The sequence below is a fragment of the Bufo bufo genome, chromosome 2 (genome assembly GCF_905171765.1).
Source record: "Bufo bufo chromosome 2, aBufBuf1.1, whole genome shotgun sequence".
NCBI lineage: Eukaryota > Metazoa > Chordata > Amphibia > Anura > Bufonidae > Bufo > Bufo bufo.
Window position 1 is genome coordinate 792,702,303 of NC_053390.1, and position 20,924 is coordinate 792,723,226.

A 20,924-nucleotide genomic window follows, 5' to 3' on the forward strand; every position below is an offset into this window, starting at 1 on the left:
CCTCTCCTTTAGGACCACCTTGTGGGACATGCTTGCCTATGTCTACCCTTCCCCATTGTTATGTGTGGTGCTGCACTTATGGGTTGATGTTTGTCTAGTTGTTTGTTCCATGTGTGGTTTGTCTATGGTGTGGTTTATCCCGAATGGTTGCTAGACATGTCCTGTTTGTTGTACCTCCGAAAGGGGGTCCCTGGGGTTCCCCAGAGGGGGAATTGCAAGACAGCAAGCTGTGGTTTCCGGTAAGTGATCTTGTCGTTCTGTTGTCTGTAGTCATCTGGCCACAGGACACTTACCTGCCGTTCTGTTGTTGCTTGCTGTCTCCTCCTTGTTACTAGGCCTGTGGGAGACTCCGATTTATCCATGTCGTGGACGAATCGGCTGTCTCTTATTCCTGACTTCTATATTGCAGGGACCGATAGGGACATTAGGGCCCAGGTTCCGGTGCATGAGCCCTCCTACCTTCTGGGTTTGCTCATGCGGTTAGGAGGTCAGGGATAGGATGAGGGTGGTGATAGGAGGTGACCTTCTCCCCTATCCTGGCTTCCAGGATTAGTGGCTTTCCTTATTTTCAGTCATTGGAAGGTGGGGGGTTTCCCCCACTCCCCACCGTGACACTTTGACTGAGGAGGTGGTGATGGTGGAGTCACTAAAAGAGTTCAAGAGAGGCCTGAATGTATTTCTGGAGCGTAATAATATTACAGGCTATAGCTACTAGAGATGGGTTGTTGAAACAGGGAATTATTCTGATTGCCTGATTTGAATCGTGAAGTAGTTTTTTCCCCCTAAAATTAGGAAAATTGGCTTCTACCTCACAAGGTTATTATTTTGTCTTCCTCTGGATCAAATTGTAGGATAACGGGCTGAACTGGATGTCTTTTTTCAGTCTTACAAACTACTATGTTATATGATGTTGCAGTGACGTCACCGGGATCAGTGCTACGGGGAAGGCTCCGCCTAGCAGTGTCCAAATGTAAACAAACAGCCCTTGCCCTGCTCGATTTAGCAAAGGGCAAGGTGGAGCATCAGAGCGTGAAAAGCTCCAATGCTCCACTCATTTATGGCAAATTAGTGCAGATTAGGTTGTGTCCGGGTTCAGGTCTGAACGTGACTAAAGAACACAAAGTGAAACTTGCAAACGTTGTCTATAGTTGTTTCTATCAACTTTTGATGAGGTCAAGCTATGCATGTGACTCTCAGTAATATAATTGTGATATTCAATTTGATCTTATCACACATTCACTTTTAAGACCCTTATTCATGTAGCATGCCACAAGGACGTCTGTGAGGGTGGGTGGCTGGATTGGAGTTGTATTAACACTCACTGTACTGATGCTCCCTGGGGCCATGCAGTGATAGGATACCTTTTCTTCCCTTTGTGGCACACTTCAGTTCTGGGCTTCTGCTGCATGGTGACGGTTGAGGTGCCCTTGGTATTGAAGGTTTAGAGGTTCAAGGCAGGGTCCCAGTTGTGAAGTAGTTGTGAAGTAGTAGTTTACTGAAGAAATCAAATGCAAACAGATCAGGACGGTTTTTATCATGCACAGACTGGCAGATGTTCACAAATGCACTTTCACAGATCTTACAGGTCTCATGGCTCCACGGGCAGATAAAAGGACACAGGGTTTCTCTAACAGTCACTTTAAAATTGGAAAAACCCTCCCAAAACTGTGACTTTTTTATTGTAGATGTTTAATTTGTGTCTGCAGGAAAGCTTGTTGGCGCACAACTCAGGGGACACAATTGCATTTTTAACCCCTTAGTGAAATAATTAATTTTAGTCTTAAGGACCAATAATATTTTCCGCTTTGTGTTCTAGCAGTCATAACGTTTTAATATTTTTATTTTTTTATTTTTTATTTAGCGGGATTAGTTGTAGTTTTTTTTAGGAACCATTTTGGGGTATATATAGTATAGTAAATAACTTTTATTATTTTATTTTAAGAGGGAAACATAAGAAAAACAGCAATTTTTACATTATTTTGTGGAACTTTTTTATGGCGTACACTGAATGGTAAAAATAACATAATTTTAATATGCGGGTCAGTACAGTGATGATAATGCCACATTTCATTTTTATTTTTACTATTTTTCCTTTCCTCCTGCTGCAACTGCTCCCCTACCTCCTGCAGACGGAAGTGAGGGGCAGTGGCTACTTTAGTTGCTCATGGTTTCATACCAGCATATACATTTTGTTTACCCTTTCTTTTTGTGCTTTGCAGTGGACTCTTAGCAGAAATCTGCATTAACATTAGAGTATCATCGGCCAAACCCGCTAAGAACGGCAGGTTCATCCAACAGCTCTTAACTCTCCCCTGACAGATGATGTCATGGGAGAGAATGATCGGGTGAAATTAAATTGCCTATTGCTTATGTTCTCTCAGCAGACAACATGCTTCAAGTGTTTGGCAACTGCTTTATCTTCTCTCCCCATTGAAAACGCGTACATTCTCAGCCGAACTGAACATGTATGTTTATGGAGGGAGTCAGGAGACAGAGCTACCTTCAGACTCTCTTAGTGGGGACCATACTAACTTGAAGCTACTGAAGATACTTTTGCTAAGCATGGCGTGCAAAATCAAATCACTTCCTGCAGCCTCGCTCCATGCAGAAATGAAATGCTCCTGTACTTCCTACTTTGACCTTTAATGCTTCTGGGTGGTTAGGTGCCTCTTGTCTATGTGACACTACTTCAAGTGGCCATATGCTCCAATGCAAACATCAGGCATAGGGATTTTGCAACTGTCATGAACCAGCGGGTGTGAACCAATTGTGCCATGCATCCTACCTCCTCTAAGGGCGTTGTCTAAGTGAACCCCTCTTTTTCAGTACCCCTGATAGAAGGGATAGATAGAAGGGATAGGCTTTCCCGAGAGGAACAGCTGGTCAATACCTCTTGAGGAGGATTGGCATACGAGGCAGCTGGTCCAGGCGGACCAGGAGGTACTTGAGCAAGGTACCAGAGGTACAGACTTAGTCATCAGGCCGAGTCGTAACCAGGAGCAACAGTGCAGGTCCAAAGGATGAGGCAGAGGTGAAGTCAAACTAGCAATAGGTCAGGGCAGGCGGCACAGGTACAGGTCAGGCAGTCCGAGTCGGCAACAGGACATTCAAGGCAAGCAAGCAGGGATCAAACAGGTAGCAGAGTCCAGGAACACAAGAATGGATCAGATACACAGAAGCACAAGCAGAGAAATCAGCAACCTTTGCAAGACACAAGGACCTTGATACTCGGGCATCTGGGAAGGAGGCTGAGCTACTTATATACATAGTACAAAGAACACCAATGGTACCAAAGTAGTCCAAAATAGCATAATTTTATTAGAAAATCACAAAGACGCACATGATTGACACAAGTCACACAAAGACATTTAACACAGGTCACAATACATATTAAAAACCAAGAGGACCGATGGTGAACTGCTGGTATATATTATAATAAAGTGCATGTGCAAAAATCTTGATTGGTCATCAGTAGAAAGGTATATTAGACCTGACCGCTATGGCTCCACAATTGCATCATACAACCCATATGCATATATTGTACAACAGATACCAATTTTGGGGGTGATAATACACGCCACAAAGGCTAACTGAGGCAATATGGTAACTACAATTAAAATAGGCACATAGAAAATACTGACCAAGCAACTGAATATACCGCGCAGCAACACCACCGTATTCAGGTGAGTCGAGGTCTTTGACCTCAAATACCTCGTCAGAATCTCCAGATACTGGAGTCGGAGTAGAGGGAGCCGTAGAGAATCGATTAAGAACTATTGGTTTCAGTAAGGACACATGGAAGGTATTAGGAATCCGCAGAGAGAGAGGCAGGCGTAACTTATATGTCACTTCGTTGCTCCTCCTCAATACTTCAAAGGGTCCAAGAAACGTAGGAGCAAACTTGAAACTGGGAACCCTTAAGCGGATATTTTTAGAGGAGAGCCATACCTCATCTCCAGTGAGAACTGAGGCGGTCTTCTTCTTCTCTTCTCTGCATTCATTTTCATGCGAGTCACCGCTTTATTGATGCAGTCCTTGGTGTCACGCCAAATCTTCAAAAAATCCCTAAAAGTGGAATCCGCAGCTGGTAACCCAGATGATGTAGGAATAGGTAGAGGAGTACGAGGATGTTGTCCGTGAACAACAAAGAATGGAGAGGATCCAGTAGACTCACTAGAGTGGTTGTTATAGGACAACTGAGCCCAAGGTAGCAATTGTACCCAGTTGTCGTGTTGGGCCGAAACAAAATGCCGATATTGCCAATAAGTCAACGGCAATTAGTGTCTCAAGAGGTTGATGATGAGGATGAGACACAGTTGTCAATAAGTGAAGTTCTTGTTAGGTCAACTAGTCAGGAGGATGACCAAAGTGAGGAAGTGGAAGAGGAGGTGGTGGACGATTAAATTACTGACCCAACCTGGGAAGGTGGCAAGCCGAGCAAGGACGGCAGTACAAAGGTAGAGGGATCCTCAGCACCGCAACAGGCTGGAAGAGGCAGTGGGGTGGGAAAAGGGAGAAGGCAGGCCACACCAAAAAGGCCTGCGACTGTTCCCCGGAGCACCCCCTTTCCGAAATCTACCTTGCCAAGGGTTAGGTGTTCCGCAGTCTGGTGATTTTTTAAGGAAAGTTCAGACGATAAAAGAATTGTCATTTGCAACCTGTGCCGTACCAAAATGAGCAGAGGCCTGAACACTAGCAACCTCACCACCACCAGCATGATCACCACCAAAGCACCCTAATAGGTGGACCTAATGCCTGGGTCCACAATCAGTGTCTGCGAGTCACACCACTGCCTCATCTTCCCCTGTGTTACGTGCTGGCCAATCCCCTGTCCAAGACGCAGGCCCGGATGCCTCCCGCCCTGCACCTGGACTTTCGCAAGCACCATCAGCTAGCACATCCACTTTTGTGTCCCAGCGCAGTGTACAGATGTCCATACCCCAGGCCTTTGAACGCAAGCGCAAATACCCAGCCACCCACCCACAGACCACAGCACTAAATGCGCACCTTTCCAAATTGCTGGCCCTGGAAATGTTGCCCTTTAGGCTTGTGAACACTGAGGCTTTCCGCAGTCTGATGGCGGCGGCCGTCCCTCGTTACTCAGTCCCCAGCCGCCACTATTTTTCCTGGTGTGCCATCCCCACCTTACACCAGCATGTGTCCCGTAACATCACCCGTGCCCTGACCAACGCAGTTATTGGGAAGGACCACTTAACGACTGACACATGGACAAGTGCTTGTGGCCAGGGACGCTACATTTCCCTGACGGCACACTGGGTGAACGTTGTGGAGGCCGGGAGCGAGTCGTACCCTGGGATGGCACAGGTGCTACTGATGCCAAGGATTGCGGGCCCTACTTCCATCAGGATTTACGCCACCACCTAAATTAGTGGCTGCAACCCCCCCCTTTTCCTCCACCTCCTCCTCCACTTCCACCTCTGAATTATCATCTTGCAGCACCAGTCAGCCATCAGTCAGTAGCTGGAAGCAGTGAAGCACTGCAGTGGGGAAGCGGCAACAGGCCAGGCTGAAACTAATATGTTTAGGTGACAAACAGCACACCGCCGCAGAGCTGTGGCAGGGTATAAGGGACCAGACTGAGCTGTGGCTCTCGCCACTCAACCTAGAACCAGGCATGGTTGTGTCTGATAATGGCCGTAACTTGGTGGCGGATTTGGAGCTCGGCAAGCTCACACACATCCCATGCCTAGCCCACGTGTTTAACTTAGTGGTTCAGCGGTTTCTCAAAACCTACCCCTATTTGCCTGAGCTACTGGTGAAGGTGCGCCGCGTGTGTGCCTATTTCCAAAAGTCATCTACAGCTGCCACCGGTCTGGCAACGCTGCAGCAGCGCTTGCAATTGCCAGCTCACTGACTGTTGTGCGACGTGAGCACGCGCTGGAACTCCACGCTCCACATGTTGGCCAGGCTTTGTGAGCAGCAGAGGGCAGTTGTGGAATACCAGCTGCAACATGGTTGTCGCCTTTCCAGTCAGCTTTCGCTCTTCACAAGTGGGTGTCTGACCTCTGTGAGGTTTTACGCAACTTTGAGGAATCAACACAGATGGTGAGCGGTGATCAGCGTAACCATCCCACTTCTGTGTCTACTTAAACGCTCGCTGCTCACAATGAAGGAGGACGCTTTGCATGTGGAAGAGGTGAAAATGGGGGAAGACAGTACACAGGGTGATAGCCAGACCACCCTCCGTTCATCTTCTCAGTGCAAATTGGATGATGATGATGATGAGGAGCAGGAGACGGTTGATTCGCTACAGAGGGTAGTACCAATAGCAGGTTTATTCCATCTGTTCAGTGTGGATGGTCCGAAGAGGAGGAAGAGGATGAGGAGATTGAGAGTCATCCTCCTGAAGAGGACAGCGAAGTCTTGTCTGTTGGGACTCTGGCACACATGGCTGAATTTATGTTATGCTGCCTTTCCTGTGACCCTCGCGTTATATGCATTTTGCCCAACACCTATTACTGGTTATTCACCCTTCTCGACCCCCGCTACAAAGAGAACTTCTCATCTCTCATTCCTGTGGTGGAGAGGACTAGAAAAATGGTGCAATAGCAGAATGTCCTTGTGGAAAAATTGAAAACGCTGGCAGCAGAGTGCTTAGTTCCTTGGGCAACCGAGGAGGGGAGACAATGGGAACACACAGCAGTTCCAACAGAGGTGAGGCAATGCTCTCCAAGGCCTGGGACAGTTTTTATGACACCCCGCCAGCACCCTCACCCTGATGCGTGGCCTAGTGTCACAAGGAGAGAAAGGTTTTGGTAGATGGTGAAGGAGTACGTAGCAGACCATGTCAGCGTCCTCAATTATCCCTCTGTGCCTTACAACTATTGGGTGTCCAAGCTGGAGACGTAGCACGAAGTGGCGCTTTACGCCTTGGAGATGCTAGCCTGTCCTGCCGCCAGCGTTTTGTCAGAGCTTGGGGCATAATAACTGATAAGCGCATCCGACTGTCAACTAAAAATGCTGACAGGTTGACTCTTATCAAAATGAACAAGGCCTGGATTGCCCCTGACTTCTCTACTCCACCAGAGGAAAGCGGCTGAACATAAAGGCACTTTAAATGTGGCTTTTTTGGTGTATTGAATGCACTGTATTCCCATGCACCCCTTTCACCACAAAAAAGGGTATATGGTTCAGTCTTCCTTTTCTCCTCCTCCTCCATCATATCAACATGCTTATTAGGCTGCCCTCACTACTAATGTTTTAGAGGGTCAGCTCAGCAGCAGGCCTTCACCCCTAATGTTTTAGAGGGTCACCAGCAGGCCCTCACCCATAATGTTTTAGATGGTCAGCTCAGCAGCAGGCCCTCGTTCCAAATGTTTTCCTCTAAAATCGATTTTATCTTCGGTTTGGTGCGTATTATTGTCAGTCTGTAAAAGTGCCATACTACTCGGACAACATCGTTCACAGCAGCGACCTGGGAGTCCAAGATGCATCCAGACATCCTCCCCATGCTGTTCCCGAACCATTTCAGTGGTGTTTCCAACAATTTCTAACCTTTTTCTATGAACCAGACACCCTCCCCTCTTCAGAGAAGGTGGTGCCTGGTTTAATGTTTAGGTTCTCCCATTGATTTTTATTGTGCTTGGGTGCTCGCTAGAGCATCCGAGCATCCCAAAGTGTTCGACTCGAGCACCCAAGCACTTTGGTGCTCGATCAACACTAGTGAGCAGGTCATTCAGAGTAGACGGACGGTCGCGTCCATCCTTAATCCGGCCAGAAAGGCCCTCCCAGAACACCGCCAGTTGAACCTCATTGTTCCATGCAAGTTCGGCACCCAGGGTACGAAACTGGTTGGCTTACTGACCCACAGACAAGGAACCCTGATGCAGCAGAGGACGTGCGGCCGGGCTCTTCAAAGACTAGCCGGAAGGTAACCAGGAAAGACTGCAGATTAGTGGTCTCTGGACCTCCATGTTCCCAAATAGGATTTGCCCAAGAAAGGGCCTCATCAGACAACAGGGACACAATGAAGGCAACCTTGGACCGCTCAGTGGGAAACTTCTGTCCATGCAACTCAAAGTGGATCAGGCATTGGTTCAGGAAGCCACGACAGCTTTTTGGAGGGCGTTGCACAACAGCGGCACACAAATCCAGATTCACCGGTATGGGTATTGCAGGTGTAACGCCCCAGAGTGGCATTACCACCTTTGCACCTTGCTAGTCTATGGTTAACTACGTGTCATCGTATGTGTTAATTTCCGGATCCTGCTAAATGTGTATTCCTATTTCTTGTTATGTGACTGTTTAAGTGTAATGTGCCTGGTTCACCAGCAGATGGCAGCAACTATGGCAGAGCTATTTTACCTAGAATGGAACCCTTCTTCCCATTCTAGCTCTCTCTAAGAGAGGGAGGAGTTAGTTAGTGAGGAGTCCGTCTAGTTCACCCCCTGCCAAGGGAGGGTATGCAGCAGGAGCTCGTTCCTGTTGGACGAGGCCTACCTTGGCTAGCTAGAACATCTTCAGCTCAGCTGGATGTGGAGGCAGATGCCTGAAGCCTCAGGAGCGAAGAGAGGGAGACTCCCTGGTATAGCATAATTAAGAGACAGATTACAGAAAGAAGTTGCAGCACCCAAAGAAACTGAGTTCCATAGCCAGTCTGTTAGCACAGCAGAGCCAGAGAGAAACAGACGTAGCAGGGAGGAGTTTGCCTGCCACCGTTCATGCCAATGCCTGCTGGAAACCAAGATAAAGTCTACAAACTGCTTGTAGATTTATTTGATTTATTTCATCTTCCCCTTCATCAACTAGCCCCCCTTTTCTGCTTCGGAGGGCCACGCCTGGGGTTCTAGCATATCCAGGTAGGAGCACCGTGACAAGTGCAACACCATTAAGGGACATTTAGGCCACCCTACACCACTCTGGCATTCCTACACTTGGGTACCACCACATCACTAAAAGGGGCACTCTGCCCCTGTTGCTTCACTGCAACTGGCGTCACGACAAAATATGTACCCCAGGTAGTGCGCTCGTCAATTGCACAGGGGTAGCATAGACTGGCGACGCTGCAGTAGAAGAGATGAAATCCAGACGAACAGCGAAATTTTTCATGAACTTCATCATGACATCCTGACGTTCGCTCTGACGCCTCACTTCATGTAGCAATTTCTGAATGACAGGCTTGGGGTGACTAGGGGGGTCTATGGCCTGAGTTTACTGTCACAAACCAGTGGGTGTGGACCCCCCGTGCCACGCGTCCTACCTCCTCTTAGGGCGTGGTCTAAGTGAGCCCCTCGTTCTTCACAGTACCCCTGATGGTGGGGATAGGCTTTCTCGAGAGGAAGACCAGGTCGCTACCTCTTGAGGAGGATAGGCACACGAGACAGCTGGTCCAGGTGGACCAGGAGGTACCTTAGCAAGATACCAGAGGTAGAGACATAGTCAGCAGGCCGAGTTGTAACCAGGAGCAACAGTGCAGGACCGAAGGATGAGGCAGAGGCAAAATCAAACAAGCAATAGGTCAGGGCAGGCGGCCCAGGCATAGATCAGGCAATCCGGGGCGGCAACAGGAGAGTCAAGGCAAGCAGGCAGAGATCAAACAGGTAGCGAGGTCCAAAAAAACAAGGACGGGTCAGGTACACAGGAACACAAGCAGAGAAATCAGCAACCTTTGCAGGACACAAGGACCTTGACACTCAGGCATCTGGGAAGGGGGCTGAGCCACTTATATACATGCAGGAGGGCTAGGATTGGTCAGCAAGGTCACATAATATAACCCATAAAGCACCCTTAAGGAAGTGCTGCAGGGAAAAAGCTACAAGCATGCTTTGTCCAGGGCTGAAAGGAAACTGTGGAGTGGATCCCAGGGCTGAAAGGAAACTGTGGAGCGGATCCCAGAACAGTACCTACATGGACAGAGCCGAGGACTGCATTGGTGAATGGGGAAACACAAGCAGCAGATCACCGTGCAGAGAAAGAGTGAAGTAGATTCAATCTAAACCTGGCCCATACTCATAGAAAACCATCTGGGGGAAGATTTCCACTGTTGAAACCCACTCTTGGAAGTACTACAACCCTCATTTTGAACTACAATAAAGAGACACGTTTATTCTGTTAAATCTGGCCTGGCTACTGACTCCTACACTACATGCCAGCCATTGCACACCCTACACCCCTGCCTTGCATCCATGCAGCGATGATACCAAGGGCACCCAAAACTACCATCAAACGGAGGACACAGCGGGGGAATGGAGCAGCGTATCTGAAAAAAATGAGTGCACGGACGTCTACTGATCATGCCCTACACTGCCAGATACTAATATTTTCAATGTCAGGACCAGTGAAAGGTCCTCTTTAAATGGTGTGCATTCTCTGACTGCACCTGATCGGTCCTTTAGTTATCTGCCCAGTATATAGTGGTTGATGACTGGTCATGTTATAGCGGAATTATTTATATCTAGTGGTACACTGTACAATCGTATGATTTTGGAAATTATTTAGCCGTGGAGAAAAAGTGGTAGATGTGTTCATTATGTATACATGGTTGTGTCATCCCTACAGGTGTACCCTCACACTACATCGGAGCTCGCTCAGATATTTTTCTAGCAACACCCCTACCATACTTGCAGTAGATCCAGCAAGAGTGGTATACTATTAGTAATTGTTATGTTACCTCACAGTTTCCATTTACTGGTTTCTAGAGGAAGACGTCAGCAGCTAGTGCTGATGGGTATAATGGGCCATTCTGTCACCACCTGTCCAAGCAAGAGATCATACCAAACCCAGAAAACCAGGAAACAATTACATTCCAACAGTTTAATGTCCAACACGTACGTTCATGTACTGCTCTCCCTGCCATGACGATCCCGGATACTGGATCATGAAGCGGACCTTGTTTTTTTTTCGTCCAGAAACATTACTCAAACTCTTCCCATATGGCCCCAATTTAGGCAATGCTAGCACCAGAGATCAGAGTCTTTCCTTCTTTGCCAATCCAACTGGGCAGACACCGTATTTTTCCAAGTAAGGAAGTACGGGATTTGGACAAAGAGGCATTGGCTTCTCTCAACGCAGAATGGAACAGCAGGGAGGTGAAAATCACCCCATGCGATGCTTTGCTTGACACAGAGTTTCTGCTATACTTTCACGCCTCGCCATATCCAGACATACTGTATGTACAGCCAGATTATTGTGGGATTGGAAAGGGGAGCAAAGATTAATGGAGGCTTAACTGGAGAGAGACAGATGTAGCGGGGCTAATGTAAAGGTTAGGCAGTTCATATTTCTAATATGTGGCATTTTTCCTTCTTTTTTATTCTCCAGTCATGCCTCAGGATAATCCACAGATTGGATATTAAAGCAACTCTCCGGTTCCAGACACAAACTTCTATTAGCTGGGGAATGGAAAGTACACTTATATCATTCCTTCCGTTTTACCTATGATCCTACTGGAGCCTCTTCTGTTACTCAAGACGGCCAAACCGCTTCCCAGACTACCCGACGCATGCTGAGAATCGGCAGTCCAGGGCACTTCCTGTTTGTCCAGCACTGGCCAATCCAAGAGCAGCAGGAAGTGTCTCAGACGACACGCAGATGACGGCCAAACCGCTTCCCAGGCTACCCGACGCATGCTGAGAATCGGCAGTCCAGGGCACTTCCTGTTTGTCCAGCACTGGCCAATCCAAGATTTTTGTATCGTGTACGTCATAGTCCAGTAAAAACACATGTATGTTAAAGAATCAGATGCCACTGTATGACGCCTGCCTGCCCGTTTAAAAATTTGCTGTGGGGCCCAGTCATTTCTAGCTACTCCACTGGTTACCAGGGGCTCAGACGATGGGGACAGACTACATTCGGTGTCAGCCCTGCAGCAATACATAGAATGGGCGCCTCTCCTACAGCAGGGGTCATACTGTGCTGTACATACAGCGTCGTGTGATGTCATGTTCACCTCTACGGGTATATTATCCAGAAAAGCACAATTCTGCAAAAAGGACATGTTCTATCTTTTGGTGGAATGGAACCCCACGGAAGTACTGCGTGATTCTGTTTCGCACCCTTCCGCATCTCCGGATTTGCGGACCCATTGAAGTGAATGGGTCCGCATCCGTGATGCGGAATGCACACGGAAGGGTGCCCATTTATTGCTGATCTGCATATGCGGTCCGCAATACGGGAATGGCTGGCCCCTTTCACACGAGCGATACGGGTTGGCTCCAGATGCGTTCAGGGTGCATTCAGTGAAAATTTTTCAAGCAAGTTCAGTCAGTTTTGTCTACGATTGCATTCAGTTTTTTTCTGCGTGAGTGCAATGCATTTTGATGCGTTTTTCATGCACGTGATAAAAAACTAAAAGTTTACAAACAATATCTCCTAGCAACCTGGTGGTGAGCATGGTGGCGTCGGCGCAGGTCCTGCTGAATGAAGATAGAAGATTTCTATCTTCATTCAGCAGGACCTACTCCGACGTCACCACGCTCACCACGTTGTGAGCGCGGTGACGTCACCAAAGGTACTTTTCCTGCCAGGTCCTGAAAGAAGACGAGCCGGCTGCGCGCTCAAGTGGATGAGGTGAATAATTAAATATTTTATTATTTTTTAACCCCTCAAGCTACATGTTACTATGCATTCTGTATTAAGAATGCTATTATTTTCCCTTATAACCATGTTATAAGGGAAAATAATAAAGTTCGGGTCCCTATCATCTCCTAGCAACCATCCGTGAAAATCGCATTGCATCCGCAATGCTTGCGGATGCAATGCGATTTTCAAGAAGCCGCATTCACTTCTGTGGGGCCTGCGCTACGTGAAAAACGCAGAATATAGAACATGCTGCGATTTTTACGCAAGGCACAAGTGATGCGTGAAAATCACTGATCATGTGCACAGCCCCATTGAAGTGAATGGGTCCGGATTCAGTGCGGGTGCAATGCGTTCACATCACACATTGCACCCGCGCAGAAAACTCGCCCGTGTCAAAGGGGCCTAAGGCTTTGACACGGCCCCCACAACAGTATGATAGAATGACACTACATGACAGATAGAGTGTGTGTGTATGTATATAATATATATAATAGGAAAAGGGTGGCGTGGCAGCCTGGTCTGGTCTAGATCGTGACTAGCCAAAGGAGCAGGGTTTACACAGGGGGGGGTGATACAAAAATTTGCTCTGGCCTATGAGGCAATCAGGGAGCAGAATATTGGCAGGTCTGTGCTTTGTGAAAGGCCTTATGCACGCGACAGTTGTTTTTTTCGGCCTCCGTTCCGTTTTTTTTGCGGATAGGATGGGGACACATTCATTTCAATGGGTCAGCAAAAAAAATGCTGATAGTTCATCCGTTTGTGTTCCTCGTCCGTTGTCCGTGTTTCCCTTCAGCCAAAAAAATAGTGCATGTCCTACTTTTTTCACATTTGCGGACAAGGATAGGCATTTATTACAAGGGATCTGTGGGGAAAAAAACGGATGCCCCATCCGTTTTTTTTGCGGACGCACAATTTGCGGACGCATAAAACAACTGTCGTGTGCATGAGGCCTAAAGCACAGATGCCATTCTGAGCTCAGCCTACCATGTAAGAGGACGTTGTTCCATGTGTCCTGGCAGACACCAATTACGGACACAAGCCAGCCATATTAGAGTGTTGCAGGGATAGTTTAGGGATATATTTAGTTAGATTGAATTAATAAGTAGAAAAGTCAAGTTTTATCAGAGAGGGAAATTGGGTCAGAGTTCTGTGTGTGTGTTAGGCTCCATTCGCACGTCTACAAATGGGTCCGCATCCGTTCCACAATTTTGCGGAACGGGTGCGGACCCATTCATTCTCTATGGGGACGGAATGGATGTGGACAGCACACAGTGTGCTGCCTGCATCCGCATTTGTGGAGCGCGGCCCCGATCTTCCGGTCTGCAGCTCTGGAAAAGATAGAACATGTCCTATTCTTGTCCACAGCTTGCGGACAAGAATAGGCATTTCTATAGGGGTGCCGGGCGGGTGTGTTGCAGATCCGCAATTTGCAACACACCACGGACGTGAGAATGGAGCCTTAGGGTAGCCAGTTGTCCGGTTTTAGGCTAGACAGTCCAGCTTCTGGGCTCCTGGTCCTCCATCTGGTGCAAGGCCTAGATGGACACCTTAGAGTCCTCCTTATTTGTGGCTGTGTGTGCCCAGACAGCAACATTACACTGTTTCAGAGCATGCTGCACCCACAGACTGACCGAGGGAACAAGAGCAGTGACTTCTGACCGGGACCTGCTCTGTATCTGCTGCACTGAAAGAGCTGAAGGACCTGTGATGACGTCACCATCGTGTGACCAGTCCAGGAGGGGGCAGAGCTTAGAAGTGGAGAGGGGAAGAGGTGGTGAAGGACCTGTGATGACGTCACCATCGTGTGACCAGTCCAGGAGGAGGCAGAGCTTAGAAGTGGAGAGGGGAAGAGGTGGTGAACGACCTGTGATGAAGTCATGTGGTAGGAGGGGTTGAGCTTTGTGTGGAGGAGAAGAAAGAGTAAAAGTTATAGATTTAGTGTTTCATCTCCTTCTTCTACAAATTCAACGATATGCTGGTTGTCGTAGTTCTCTGGTAGCCTACTCTAACAGTCTGTAAATGCTGGGAGTTGTAGTTTTTTTCTCTGATAACCTACAATGACAACTTGTATATGGTGGGAGTAGTGGTTCTCTGATATCCTAAAATAACAGGAGCCAGGAAGCCAGACTGTCCTGCCTAAAGCCCAACATCTGCCTTAGTCGTAAGTTCTATGGTGGCCAGATGTCTGGGTTCCTTTAACCAGTACTGTAGGTGGGCTGTGTAGCCAGTAATATATGGGGATGCCATACCCAGTAATGTATGGACGTCCTGTAACCAGTACTGTATGGAAGTCCTATAGCCAGGACTTATGGGGATCCTGTAACCAGTACTGTATAGAGGTCTTGTAGCCAGGACTGTATGGGAGTCCTATAACCAGTTATTTATGGAGGTCCTGTAGCTGGGACTGTATTGGGGTCCTGCAACCAGTACTGTATGGAGGTCCTATAGCCAGGACTGTATGGGGGTCCTGTAATCAGTTCTGTATGGTGGTCCTGTAGCCAGTAATATATGGGAATCCCATAGCCATTATAATGTATAGGGGTGCTGTAACCAGTACAGCATGGGGGTTCTGTAGCCAGGAATGTATGGGGTCTTGCAACTTGCACTGTATGTAAACCCTGGACAATAGTAATCTCTTGGAGGCAGCAAGGAAGGGAGTTAAATATTGCAAGTACTCACCAAGTTTGGTGAGTAAAACATTTATTCTATATATTTTTAGATACATTTTTGGCTGACGCTGTTATATAGATTACGGTTTCCATTCTGTGTATTGTAGTGTTGTGCCCCACTTTTCCTGTATGATGTCTTCCTTTCGGGGATGTGATGTCCTCCCCTTTGGGGTTATGAAAGTGGCCACCCTAGTGTGTGTGTGTGTATGTTTTACACTGAGGGCAGCTGGAGCTGTCCAAAAATTCTGCAGTGCCTGCACAAAGATATATTTTTACTGTTCAGCAGCCGGCCTTCTTTTTAAACCTCAAGCTTCTACAGATTATCAGTGATCATCTCGTCACCCATGAGTGAGAATGTGAGTGGCTGTGGTAGTACAAACAGCAATGGCAGCACAGTCTGCGCCACAGGTCAGGCCACAGGTAGGGGTGGTGGCAGCCTTGTTGACAGTGGCACTTGGGGGAAATACAGAGGAGAGAATCAGGATGAGGCCAAGGAGCCCATGATGACATATCAAAGTCTGATAAAAGTCCTCACCCTCCCTGCCACTATGATGATTGTGTGTTGGACAGGACCTAGAAGACAGATTGGGGTACTGAGGAGGAGGTGACATCAGAGAAGGAGGGTGGTGGCCACGGCACAAATAAAGAGTAGAGGCAACATATGGCCAAAACTGCCAGGACCAGATCTGCTTCTATTGTGGTCAGCTAGAGAACTAGCAATGCCATTGATACTATGGGCACTGGCTTGAAACGTGCCAGACCGAGGCTAAGCTCAGCTGCTGCTAGCCCTGTGTGAGTATCTCTGGCATGGAGGCCGGCACAGAAAACTACTGCTATATGCAAGATCTTCAGGATGAAAATGAGCTATCTTTTATCATGTTCTATAATTTACTGCAATACTGGTGCCAGTACTACCACCCCTAAATGGCTTCACATCTCCTGTTGTTTCTGTGAGGTTCCGCACTGCACTGCTGATGCTGATGCTTCCAAAATAATGGAGAATTTTTGGACGCTTGTTCAGAACAAGTCACTGCTTTTTTCCTATACCGCCATGTTTGTGTATAAACACCGACAGTCATATCTTCCCCCAATACAGAACAATTGATTTCTTAGCAAAATAATAACAAATGCAACAGTGCAGCGTGGTTTTAAATAGGCTTAGCCATGTTTTTACCCATGGCTATGTATGTCAGTGTCACTCTGACATTATTGCTGTCATTGTGTTAAAAAGCTTCAAAGAGTGTGTGTGTGTGGGGGGGGGGGGGTCTGAGAAAAAAAAAAGAAAGATAAAAACAAGATAAAAATAAATGAGTCTTAGGAGTATCATATACCAATTTTCAATCCGATTGGAGCACTTTTGTTTCGGGTAGAGTCAATTAAGACCCGTATTAAATTGCTATATAAAGCGTACTCTCCACAAATGAATAAGCACAAGGTTACATCTGATTTTTCGCCCCGTCCTGAGGCATCAGTATGCTTGGATTGCTTTGTCTGGCACAATATTAGCTTCTGCATTGTAAAAAAAACTGAAAAAAGAACATGGTTTTGGAATACTATTCTCTCCCCAGACAACTCACCCTTGGTCTCCACTTTTGGCAGGAATTTCTCTGATATATCCCATCTTAAATCTTTCCTGCCTGAAATTAGGCATGACACATATTTTAGTGGTAGATTATTTGGATCACACTCATTACAAGGCTCCATCTTACGTCTTAGCAGCACATATTTCAGGGCCGATGTGCAGCCAATTGGAGGTCAACAAGAAAGGTCATCACATTGCTAACTATACTTGTGAAGCTAAATATTTGTGGGAGCTCTAAAAAAGTCAGCCAGAATAACAGCAGTACTCAGTGAAAAACAAATGACTCTAACACTGCAGTTCATATAGAACTATAAATTATTTTCATGGACCACCAACGGGGCGCCTGATCTGAAATAGAAGAGAAGACAGAGGAGATTGTGAGACTAACGGCTCTGTACTGACCACACTAGATCTTATTATTTCTCTGTAGCGTATTATTGAGCTTTTTCGCCTAGAGGCAATGTTAAAATTTCACTTGCCTGGGGCAAATATATTTAATTTGCTGCCCTGGTGTGGCATCTAAAAACCTTAGCAAAGTGGTTTGTTGGCTCCCTCCTGGTTCTAATTCCCTGCTTGTCCATAGCTACACCAGTTTTCGCCTTTATGGGGGTATAATTTAGCAGTTAAAGAGGTTCTCCAGGTTTTATATATTAATGCCTTATCTTCAGGATAGGTCATAAATATGAGATCGGTGGGCGTTCGGCACCCCCGTCGAACAGCTGTTTGAGTAGGCTGCAGCTCTCTCCAGTGAGCGCTGCAGCCTCCTCGCAGTTTTCCAAGCACAGCGCCATACATTGTATAGCGGTTGTGCTTGGTATTGCAGTTCAGCCCCAGCCCCATGCACATGAATGGGGCTGACCTGCATCTAAGCCATGTAGCTAATGAATATGACATCACATGGCCTAGAAAGAGGTCAAAGCGCTCAAGAGTACAGCCGTATGGGTGAATGGCGGGGGTTACGGGAGGTGGACCCCTGACAATCTCATATTAATGCCCTATCCTGAGGATAGGTCATCAATATGCAAATCCCGGAGAACCATCATGGCATAGTGGCTTACTGGTACCCTCCTGGCACTAGTAACTAGCTTTCCCTGTACATCCCTGACTTTTATGCAATCAGATGGCGTGTAACCAATTACTTATTTATCATGTTGACATGCTTTCAGAAACAGCTAGTAATCTTCATCAAATTTTTGTACACAAAAGTTGGGTAAATGAGTCTAGACACAAGGATATGTGTGTGTCGTAATCTCCTTAATACTTTATGTTTTATTAGTTTATTTTAAGGGTACACTTACTGTAAATATTACAAGCTGCCAAAATGGATTTTATCACCATGTAGATCCATCATCTGCTGCAGCTCTGAGTATCCTGTCCTTTCCATGGCCTTATGTAGCGCCATATATCTGTCCAATATTTATACATTAGACATTGTTCTCTGTCCCTTGTACAGAATTATGAAAGACTAGGGACGGACATTTGGCCTCTGTTGCATGAAGGTTTGGGTTCGTCCATCGGTCAGATTGTTGCAGACCAGACGGTGAATGGTAGGGTGTTTTTTTTCCTCCTTTATTTTTAATTTCCATTTACACCCAGAGTAATGAATGTGGGAACTAAAAAAAAAAAAGAGGCACAAAAGCTGCACTCTAGGAAGGCGATTGAAAAGCATAGAGAAAAAATTGGTCAATTTTGCAGATCTTAAAACATTACAAAAAGTAGTGAGAGGAGTGGTGGTAAGAGAATTAGAAGATAAGTGAGGACCAAGTTTATTAATTTTATGAATTTAAATTAATGTACAGAAACTTTTCCTGATCATATTTAACAATGACAATGTTACTTAAATAGAACTCAGCTGTAATGAGCTATAATACCAGGCACAACCACAACCAAAAGTATGGAGCTGTGCTACTCTCAGCCCGTCAATCAGCTGATCGACAGGGGTTTTGGAGTGGGACCTCATTGATCTGATAATAATTGTCTATCACAGCTACACCTTCAATATTACAGCTCTTTAAAGTGGTTTTCTGGTCCTTTTACATTAATGGTCCACCCTCAGGATAGGCCACCAATATCTGATCGGCAGGTGTCCAGCACCATGCCACATACAATCAGCATTTCTACATTGTTCTCCAAGCAACCAAGTCCATCCACTACACACAATGGACAGAGTTGTAGTTCTGGCACCAACTTCCATCATCAGAACTACTGTAGAACTGTTGTCTGGTGGGAGTACAGGTTGTCAGATAGGCCACCAATAAAACCCCTTTAATGCAAACCCATACAATGATGTTCAACAAATTCTGAACTTCTAACATCATACCAGTGTAGGGAAAGCCCTTCTCTATTTCAGTATGTCAGTGTTTCTTCACAAATACAGATCCATTAACGTATGGTTCACCAAGCCTTATTTTGGAGGAACTTTATTACACTAGTCTCACAAAGCCCCAATCTCATTTCTATTGAACACCTCAAGGATGAAGAAGGCTATGTGCAAGACAAGTAAGCCTTATCATTCAGTTTCTGCGCCTAACAATACACTGGATGGGACCAGGAGCATGTCAGATGTTTAGATCAGTAGTGGTCTGAAAATAGCAGTGTGTGGGCTCATAGAAGGTGACCAAAAACAGCAAATAGGAGCCAAAGGGCACAGCACTTAGGCTACTTTCACACTTGCGTTCAGAGCGGATCTGTCTGGTGTCTGCACAGACGGATCCGCTCCTATAATGCAGACGTTGGGATCGGTTCAGAACGGGTCCGTCTGCATTATAGCTTAGAAAAAATTCTAAGTGTGAAAGTTGTTCAGACGGATCCGTCCAGACTTTACATTGAAAGTCAATGGGGGACGGATCCGTTTGAAGATTGAGCCATATGGTGTCAACTTCAAACAGATCCGTCCCCATTGACTTACATTGTAAGTCTGGACGGATCCGTTTGCCTCCGCACGGCCAGGCGGACACCCGAACGCTGCAAGCAGCGTTCGGGTGTCCGCCTGCTGAGCGGAACGGAGGCCAAGCGGAGCCATCCTGATCCGCATCCACTCAGAATGCATTGGGGCTGGACGGATGCGTTCGGGGCCGCTTGTGAGCCCCTTCAAACGGAGCTCACAAGCGGAGCCCCGAATGCTAATGTAAAAGTAGCCTTAGTTGTACGTTTCTGGTGATCATTGGGTTTTAAGCACTTTGACATGTTAAAACAATAGTAACCCTTTACCCCAAACATGTTCTTAGAAAGATGAAGGACTAGAAAGGAAACAATACAAGAAAGTCAGTATAGCCATGACTTGTGATCCAAGACTTGTCAAGGATCAGTTACTGTATTTCATTGTTTTCCTATGCAATGCCTCTCCTTGGAGCATTGAGTAGTGTTGATCGCGAATATTCTAATCGCAAATTTTTATCGCGAATATCGGCACTTCGAGAATTGGCGAAGATTTAGAATATAGTGCTATATCTTCGTAATCTCGAATATTCTAGAATTGTTTTCATCAGTACCCTCACTGCTTTTTGCTTGTTGGCCAATGAGAAGGCTGCAATTTCTTTGTCTGAGCTTAGCAACATCCCTAGCAACCAATAATTGCCTACCTATTACTATATAAGAACCTCCCCAGCAGTCATTTTCTGCATTTATTTGCAGTTCTGAGAGAGAGAGCAGTGTCATTGCTGTGCTCTGTGCTTTGCTGAGTCATCTGGATCCTTATTCGATTAGATTAGACAGTTAGTTAGCTCACATATATATAATACAGATAGTTAGTGGGAGATAGTCAGTGTAGGTTAGATAGTGATATAGTGTAGCTGATAGGTTACAGTGCAGGATGTTAGGTAGTGTGATAGGAATTACTGTGCTGTGATAGGGATTAGTGTCTTTGTCTTTCGTCTTTGAAAAAAAAAAAAAAGTCATTTGCTGTCTGTTTTTCTGCCAACCATTTTCTCCAGTCTCAGGAAACTTCTAGCAGCTTGAAAAATGTAGCAAAAGTGAGCCACACCTGTATTGCGCGCGCAATGCACGCATATTACATTGCCGATTTTCGCAATCTAGAAAATAATGACTGGAGATCACGAATTCTAGAATTTGCAAATTTATTGCGGATATTAGGCCAAAAATTCACGAAATATCACCAAAACGAATATTGCCTA